A 10,347-nucleotide genomic window follows, 5' to 3' on the forward strand; every position below is an offset into this window, starting at 1 on the left:
GCCATCATTCATGCAAAATGGCATCATCCCTCCAGGTGGGAGACCTGAGTGTGGGTGGTTCTCAGCCCTGGAGACTCAGCCTCTGCCTCCAAGAACTTTTGCTGAGGCTACTTCATACCTGGAAGCAGGTCTCCCACAAATGACTCATTCCAGTGGGCAAGAAAACAAAACACTCCACAACATTGCTCTCAATCTGTGTTCTCTAAAGAGAAGCTTTACAAAAAAAAAGAGTATCCTTTAAAAAAAGAGGTGGGGAGTAACTTGAATGTGAAGGAGGGCTGTAGCAATTATTGAAAACCAACCCACTCTCCTAGACCACAATAAAGACTTAAAAATAAAACTAAACATCTCAAAACCTGTGTGAGACAGAAAAGTTAAAACTGTCTTAAAGGGGCTATTAAAATTGGTTCATTATTTCACCTAGGATAAGCTTCACTGTTAAAATACTTCAGTCAGTATTTTAGCTTTTTCCCACTAGATTATTTCAAGCATCATTTATAGAAAACTTATTAAATGCAAGAAAATCCAACATGTAGGTGGAACAACTAATCACATAAAGTTATACTCCACAGTCAGTAGTAACTCAAGCTCACTAGAGATCATTTTAACATGGATGTCAAGGGTAGAAAGCACTCAATAAATACTAGCTATTGCTACCATTGTCATCATTATTGTGATTAGCCTTTATATCCCAGATTTAATACTTCAGTAGTACTTGATATTCAAGGTTATAGAATAATAATACATAAATATTAAGTATTATAATTACTCCTGCAAGTATAATAGTAATAGTAACATAGTTCTAGGAATTTTAGAGGCACTCCATAAACATATGGTAAATAAATGTTTAAAGACTTGGCATATGCTTTCTGGGACAGAAAATTGAAATTTGACTTTGTCACAAATTGTGAATTAATAGAAGTTAAGTGTGCCATGTGTATTTTACAGCTATTTCCTGAACTCCCCTATTCTTTCACTTATTCTAGTGCATATATTCTATTGCTTATATTCTTTCATTTATTCTAGTGCTTTCATTTATTCTATTGCTCATCCCCTATTCTTTCATTTATTCTGACTCATTCCAACTTCTTTTGGAAAATTTGTTTTCAGGATACCAGAGAAAATACACCAAATTTGATTTTCAACATTGTGAACATCCTCTATTTCCCAGGAGTGAGGAAATCTTCTGATAAAGCCCTTTTGACCCTCCCATCTGATTTAGATGTTTCTTTGTTGCTGTCATGGTATCTTGTGGACACAACAGTGTTAGTGTTTCTAAAACTTAGACTGTGACTAATTAGTGGGTTATGAAATCAATTTACTGTAACCATAATTCAATTTTTAATGGAAATAAAATAGAATCACATGGAAAATGTCAGAGAACATTACATGTTGAAAGAGTAAGTATAACTGTGTGAATTTTTATTTCAACTTCATATGCTTATATATGTTTATATGTATGTGTGATTTGGATCATAAAGTAAAATACATTTCTTAGTGTCTGTCATGGCCAAAACAAAATTTCAAACACTGATTACACATAACAAGTGACATGGTTTGGTTGTGTCCCCATCCAAATCTCATTTTAAACTGTAGTTACCATAATCCCCACGTCTCATGGGAGGGACCCATTGGGAGGTAATTGAATCATGAGGGTGGTTACTCTCATGCTGTTCTCATCATAGTGAGTCCTCATGAAATTTGATGGTTTTATAAGGGATTTTTCCCACTTTGCTCAGCACTTGTCTCTCCTATCGCCTTGTGAAGAAAGACCTGTTTGCTTCCCCTTTTGCCATGATTGTAAGTTTCCTGAAGCCTCCCCAGCCATGTGGAACCATGAGTCAGTTAAACTTTTTTCTTTGTAAATTACCCAGTCTCAGGTATGTCTTTATTAGCAGTGTTAGAATGGACAAATACAATAAATTTTATTTTTTCCTACTGGTAAGCCTTCTTGAAGGAGCAGGCCTCTGGTTCTTATAATCAACAATGAATGTTATCAGCCCCCTATTGAGTTCTAACTCTATATGTCATATTTGTGTTAATTTAGAATTAAGATAATTAGCACATAACCCACAACTGGCCATACCACTCCCAAACTCTGTTTTCCCCCTTTGGAAGAGAAATGGTTCTATGGAACCACCAGTTCAAGAATATTTTGTTTGACTACAGATCTAGGATGTGGAGTATTCATCATTCTGGGAAAAAGGATGCAAACAGAGACAGCCTTTTGTAGTATTCTTGCCTTCATGGGGGAAACACATAATTAAAAATTTACTTTCTTGGTGTTTGAGAATCAGAAAGAAGGCCTGCTTGCAGGGAGAACAGAATAATGGGAAGAGTAAAAAGAAGAGGAGCTATAGGCAAGAGCTGGATTATCAAAAGTTTTTATTTAATTCTGGTTGCAATTGCAAGCATGTAAATGGTTTTAATCAGGAGAGTAATGTATTGTAAGAATGTCTTTAGAAAACTCTGCCTGCTGATTGGAAACTAAGTTGCAGAAAAGCAATACTGGAAAGTATTTAGAAGACTGGAGCAGTAGTCTAGGTGACTGGTAATGGTGGCTTGGACTACAGTTATTATAGACAAGATGATAAAAAGTTACATAAATATAATCGTGAAGATTGAGATGTCTGAGCTTAGCATTGAATAACAGAGATGAAGATTCACCAAGGTTTGTACCCAGCAACAGAAAATGGTGATGTTATTTGCTGAGACAGGGAAAACACAGGGATTGGGCATGTCAATTTGGAGGAGGGATATGCGATAATTCAATGTGAGCCATATGAAATATGGTATATCCAAATGGAGACTTACTGACCTAGACATGGGATTGGATTACATAATCTACAAAAAGAGAGTATAGTCATTCTTTAGTATTCAAGGGGAATTGGTTCCAGGATACCCTCTATTCCTCAACTCCATTCCCATCATAGATACCAAAATCCATAGATGCTCAAGTCCCTTACGTAAAATAACATCGTATTTGCATATAACCTATGCACATCCTCCTGTACATTTTATCTCTATAGTTACAAGATGATATATATATAATACCTAATACAATGTAAATGCCTTATAAATAGTTGTTATTCTGCATTGTTTTTGTACTTTGAGACAGAGTCTTGCTCTGTCGCCCAGGCTGGAGTGCAGTGATGCAATCCCGGCTCACTGCAAGCTCCGCCTCCCGAGTTCACACCATTCTCCTGCCTCAGTCTCCCGAGTAGCTGGGACTGCAGGCGCCTGCCACCACGCCCAGCTAATTTTTTTGTATTTTCAGTAGAGACGGGGTTTCACTGTTTTAACCAGGATGGTCTCGATCTCCTGACCTAGAGATCAGCCCGCCTCGGCCTCCGAAAGTGCTGGGATTACAGGCGTGAGCCACTGCACCCGGCCTCAAACATTTTCAATCTGTTGTTAGTTGAATCCATGGATGCAGAACCCACAGATACAGAGGACTGACTATATATGGAGAGGAATGCTCAAGACAGAGACTGTATGTCAGAGACTATATAACAGAGACTATAGGTTCTCCAGTATTCAGAAGACCAAATGAACAGGAGTAGGAGCTTAAGAAGGTGCAGGAGGTGAAGTAGATAAAAAACTTCTGGGTGAGTATACAGAAGTCACTCAGAATAGTTTCAAGAGGGGAGGTGAAGTCAGCAACGTAGCACCCTGAACAGATTCACTAAAATGAGAACTTAAAATTAACTACATGTTTTATCAATACTTAAGTTTTAATGACCTTAAAGGATTATTTCACTGGATTCATGGTGAGGCAGAATGCTTGATAAGAGTGGGTTAACCGTCAATATGCAATCAAGGTCCATTGGATCCAATTTTCATTTTGTGGTTTCATTTTGAACAGTTCTGTTTGTGATGACTGATATCATTTTTATTCTTTCTTAGAAGTCTTCCACAAAAATACAAATAATAAGTGTACTACTTCTTAATAGAATAAAACTCACTTAACTTAACACAGGAATCCACTGGACTCTTTTATAAATCTAAAACATATGATGGGATCTTCGGAATTTTTTGTTTCCTATGTCTTGAAACATTTTGCTATTTCAGAATTTATTTTATCATTATTTATCAATTATTCCCAAGTATTCTTTTAAAAAGACTAAAACAAAAAGATATGCTATTGTCCAAATAATTGTGTCTCCTCAAACTTGTAAGTTGAAACCTAATCCACAATTATGAGAAAAATGAGATAATGAATCTAGAGAGAGGGATAGCAACACTCTAGATTCTAAAATGATGAAACTGATTATACAAATGAAGTATCAGACTATAAGCCTTCACATGATACCTCATAGAAAAATTTTCTCAAACTCAAGAATCAATGGGGCCAGGCATGGTGGCTCATGTGTGTAATCCCAGCACTTTGAGGGGCCAGTGCAGGAGGACAACTTGAGCCCAGAAGTTCAAGATCAGCCTGAGCAACGTAGCAAGACTCTGACTCTATAAATAAATAATCAATGTATGGACAATATTCTTCTAAGTACAAAAAGGAGATATAGTGTTATCATTTAGTTAGTAATTTAAATCAAACATTCTTTTGTGACAAAAACATGACCATCCCTTTTTGCTAAAAGAGCATGTGACAATATTCTTTTTTGTGAAGTGCTTCTATCAAAAAATATTTGATACAAATAGATTTGCTATGTTTAATGCTTACTATAATTTTTGAAAAAAGTCATTTTATCTTTATTCTTCCTTATTTAAATTACTTGCAAAAAATGTAAATATTTTAAGTAAATAATGACAGTCCATTAGATCTCAATGTTAAGTGGTGATGGCTGTCTTTCCTAGTATACTAAGCATTAAGAAAAAAATGTGAAATGAGGAAATAAAGGCTATCAGTACATATTTTAAGCAATTGTTTTGTTTTTGTTTTCTTCTTTTATATAGACTTTTTAAAATTTTTTATTTCAGTAGCTTTTGTGGTACAAGTGGTATTTGGCTACATGGATGAATCATATAGTGGTAAATTCTGACACTTCAGTGTGCTCATCACCTAGGTAGTGTACATTGTACCTAACGTGTAGCTTTTTACCCCTGGTCTCCCACCCACCCTCCCCTTCTGAGTCTCTAAAGCCCATTATATTACTCTGTATGCCTTTGCATACTCATAGTAAATATTTTAAGCAATATTTTAAGAAATACCGCTGTGAGGAGGAGCAGAGAAATGGTCAGTAGCTGGAGAAAGATGTGGGTTTAAGGGATTTTAACATGGATACCGTTAAGGCATTTTTGTTAACAGAAATAAACCCAGAGAAAGGGAGAAACAAGTGATGCAGCAAATGAATGGGGCACCATTCATAAATGAATAATGAATAAATGAATGGGGCACCATTTTTCAGTTCATACAAGGGATGACATCCAGCGCTCTAGTAAAGGAGTTAGCCTTAGAAGGGAACGCTATGCTCTTCTCTTGCAAAAAGAGAGAAGTAGTAGATAAACAGACATCCCATGGATTTATAAGTAGAGAGAAGAGGTAGTGCTTGTCTGATTACATGTCCCTTCTCTAAAACTTATGAATCAATCCACGTTAAGGAACTCAACAAAGGTCACACAGCTAATCAGCAGTGAAGAGATTCAAAAGCAAATCTGATTGCAGAGTTCAAATGCTTAACCATCATACTGCGAGTGGGAAAAGGTTATTGCTCATCTTACAGTAATCTAGTCATCTGTGTGCTCCAGGTCTCTTTTTCATATTTTGTTATAGTATTCATCATATTGTTCTGTGATTTATTTGTTTATGGTGTGTCTTTTTGCAAGAGATCTCAGTGCTGTCTCTGGCAAGCAATGTACCTGTCAAATAAGATGTGTTTATCTAATATTTGGTGAATGAATGCCAGAAAGGAAAGAAGGAAGGGAGGGAGGAAAGAAGGAAGGGAGGGAGGAAAGAAGGAAGGGAGGGAGGAAAGAAGGGGAAGATGGATAAAACAAGCATACAAATAAATATCTGGTCCTGATTCCGCCATATACTGGCTTAAAACTGGGAACGTATTGTATACATTTAAAGTTCTGGACTAGATAAACACTTTCCAAAATCTATTTTTCTGTGGAAACTTTCCTTAAATAAATAATAACTTAACCAGACTGTAAACAAATAAATTACTTAAATGGTGTCGTGGTTGATGGCCTATGAGCAATACTGAGTCATGTCCTTGCACCCTCAGCTCACCAGAGAGACTTTGAGGAGCCACACATCTCCTAGAACTCCAACAAGAGCCTTGGAAAAGCACTGAACAAGATGGTTTCCAGCTCTAAAGACTGGTCAACCCCCAGGGAGGAGTTGGCAAATCTTGGCAAGGGTGGAGGGGTGATTCAGACTGTTGACTTCTCCAAAACAAATACCATAAACCTTTATCTGAATAATAAATTATTTAAAAGGGCAATAAAAATAAATTTTGTTTTGTCTTATATGACTTTAAGAACAATTCTATTACTAAAAAACCCATTAGTTTAATTGTGATAATTCATAAATTAATATTTCTACCTCTTACCAGACATACACAAGGTGCAGTTAGCACAATGGTTGTCATGGCAAGAATAAGCATGAATAAAATTACTTTTAACAGCTCATAAGCCACAAGACCACATTTTTCAGTATATATAAAACTGTACTAAGCTAAAGCCGTATTGCTATTGGTAAATTTTTTTGTTTATTTCCATATTTCTATATGTATTCTATAGACAGATAACTTTATGAGGAAGTAAAAATTTATCATTTTGTACTCTAAAAATGAGAAAATTAACGGCAATTTTTCATTATCTTTCCTTTTTTTCTGTTATCAGCTTTCTTCTCTATTAAGAGTTTTGAGGATTACTTTCTGTTAAAGCATCAAATCAAGCTAATTACTCAGAGACAGTTTAAAGTTGAAGATAAACTGAACAATTCCAAAGATAAAAAGCACACCAACATTCTCTTGAGAAACCTCTGTTGATCAGATTTGAACTGATTCTTAGCAATAACAAAATAGTGTCTTGAAGTAGCAACAGAAAAGACTACAAAAGAGAGCAGGTCATTCGTGGAAGAGTCCTCCTTTGAGATTGCTCTAAATTTATTTCTTACGCTTTAGGCAACAATAAACCTCTCTTTTTCCCAACATACGCCGTAGCATTAACTCCAAGTTCCTATCACAATAGGATAGTGTTACAACTATAAGTTATTTTTATTAAAAATCTATAATTTAACTTTGAGGTGAAACACACATTGTGTATTTGGTTCTCAACTCTCTCACATAAAAGAAGTATATCAAGTTCCAAGGCTTTCTCTGGACTCACTGACTGTAGAGTCACAAAAACTTGCTCCATTCTTCCTCTCAAGATTTAGGTAAAGGGAAAACAATAATGCCATGAAATTTATGAATTCAATACCCATGATAACCACTACTTATGTGGGAGCCACAGAACCATGGCAAGCAGTAATTTGTAATTTTGTTGAGCTGCATACCCATTGAGTATGAAGAAATGGGTCATCCCCCACTCATCACTGAATTCATAAGTATCGTTTGAAATGATTAAAAAATTGTTGCTTCATTTGAAAGATGACAGCCAAGTAAGAGAAACAGTGAAAGTAACATTTTTTTTTTCCTTTTTCAACTTTTATTTTAGATTCCAGGAGTGCATGTGTATGTTTGTTGCAAAGGTATACTGTGTGATACTGGGGTTTCGAGTACAATTGAACCCATGACCCAGGAAGTGAGCATAGTACCCAATAGGTAGTTTTTTAGCCCTGCCTCCCTCTCTCCCTCCCTCCGCTTGTATTCCCCACTGTCTGTTGTTCCCATCTTTATGTCCATGTTTACCCAATGTTTTGCTCCTACTTATAAGTGAGAACACGTGATATTTGTTTTTCTGTTTTTGTGTTAATTCACTTAGGATAATGACCTCCAGCTACATCCATGTTGCTGCAAAGGACATAATTTTATTATTTTATGGCTGCATAGTATTCCATGGTGTATATGTACCATACTTTCTTTATCCCATCCACCACTGATGGGTACCTGGTTTGGTTCCATGTCTTTGCTACAGTGAGTAGTACTGTAATGAACATACAGGTACATGCATCTTTTTCAAAGAACAATTTATTTTCCTTTGAATATTTACACAACAATCGAACTGCTGGGTTGAATGGTAGCTCAACTCTTAGTTCTTTGAGAAATCTCCAAACTGCTTTCCACAGTGGCTGAACTAATTTACATTCCACCAACAGTGTATAAGCATTCACTTTTCTCCACAGCCCCGCCAACATCTGTTGCCTTTTGACTTTTTAAGAAAAGCCATTCTAACTGGTGTGAGATGGTCTCTCATTCTGGTTTTGATTTGCATTTCTGTGACGATTAGTGATGAGCATTTTTTCATCTGTTTGCTCACCGCTTGCATGTCTTCTTTTGGAAAGTGTCTGTTCGTGTCTTTTGCCCACTTTTTAATGGGGTTATTTGGCTTTTGCTTGTTGATTTGTTTAAGTTCCTGATAGGTTCCGGATATTACGCCTTTGTTGGATGCGTAGTTTGCGAATATGAAACAAACACTTTGAAGCAGTTATTTGTGATTATCATATAGAATGAAATTCATGAATCTCAGTTGCATAGATGACTCAGGCTAGAACCAGCAATTTGTAAAATTATGTTCATATTTGTGAAGTTCTAAGAGTCCTGTTTGGTGTTCCTCACGAGTGTGACATTTTGATTCCAAATGTGCTTATTCTTTTTTTATCTGTGTATCACAGATATGAAAATGTAGTAGTTTCTCTCAAATAGTTTTTGCGCCCACCCCTCAGAAAAGCTGCCTTGATCTTCTTCCATCAATAGAATCAGATTACTATATTATGGTTTTACCTATAGAATTATGAAAAATGATATGTCCTATCAAGGCTTAGGTAGGTTCTTTAAGTTTTAATAAAGACTTGTTCTATATCAAATACTTTGTTCTACAGTTTGCATTCTAATGCAAAATTGAACTCTGTGTGTATCTGTGCTTGTGTTTGTGTGTGTGTGTGTTTACTGAGGGTTTGTATTTGTATGTGTGTGTGTGTGTTTACTCATTAACAGTTAGGTCACATGACAAAGGGCAACACACTAGCAGGATCACCCAAGCACTGTTCATGCAGCCCAGAGAAGGGATGCTCCTGTGGATAAAATTACATTCAAGACATGCGTGGTATAAATGACGAGTTGATGGGTGCAGCACACCAACATGGCACAAGTATACATATGTAACAAACCTGCACATTATGCACATGTACCCTAGAACTTAAAGTATAATAATAATAATAATAATAATAATAAAAAAGAAGACATGTGTGGACCCTGGAAGCCTAAAAACAGAGATTCAGCAGACCAGGAGAAGAATGTTTCTGCAGGCAAGCCAAAGGCAAAGTTTAGAACATCAAGACATGGAAGTATAAAATTGTGTGATCTATAGGGAGACATACTTTCTTATGGCAAGAAAATCATGCATAGGCTTTACACAGACACACAGATCGGTTCAAATCCTGACTCTCTAATTTTTATACTGGACTAATTTTGGAACTGTGACTGTAAAGCAAATTAAATAACTACTTTTTAAAAATTTTTTTCTTTTCTGTGACATCTGACTTGTGGCGTGGGAGAATAAGATGAGTGAAAACAGATTCAAAACCTTGTGCATCTTTACAAAATGCCTGTCTACTAATCCTGAGGAAATGTGATCCCTATTCTTCACATCTACCGGGCAAATGACTTTTGAATGGATCAAATAAATTTTAAAGTAATATAAAGATACACATTCCCTCAAATGCCTCTCCCTACATTACACAGAGATCTGGTAATTTTCCTTGCTTGACATAGTATCAGTACTAATTTCCTATCCCAAATTACTTTAGAAAGCTAAGAGGGAGCGGTTCTAAGATGGCGGAATACGAACAGCTCCAGGCTATAGCTCCCAGCATGAGCGATACAGAAGACGGGTGATTTCTGCATTTCCAACTGAGGTACTGGGTTCATCTCACTGGGGTGTGTCAGAGAGTGGGTGCAGAACAGTGGATACAGACCACTGAGTGAGAGCCAAAGCAGGGCGAGGCATTGCCTCATCCAGGAAGTACAAGGGGTAAGGGAATTCCCTTTCCTAGCCAAGGGAAATCGTGACACACAGCACCCAGAAAATCGGGTCACTCCCACACTAATACTGTGCTTTTCCAAGGGTCTTAGCAAACGGCACACCAGGAGATTATATCCCACACCTGGCCCAGAGGCCAGGTTGCTTAAACTGATAAGCAACTTCAGCAAAGTCTCAGGATACAAAATCAATGTGCAAAAATCACAAGCATTCTTATACACCAGTAACAGACAAACA

Source organism: Mandrillus leucophaeus, unplaced genomic scaffold, assembly GCF_000951045.1.
Source record: "Mandrillus leucophaeus isolate KB7577 unplaced genomic scaffold, Mleu.le_1.0 Scaffold37, whole genome shotgun sequence".
NCBI lineage: Eukaryota > Metazoa > Chordata > Mammalia > Primates > Cercopithecidae > Mandrillus > Mandrillus leucophaeus.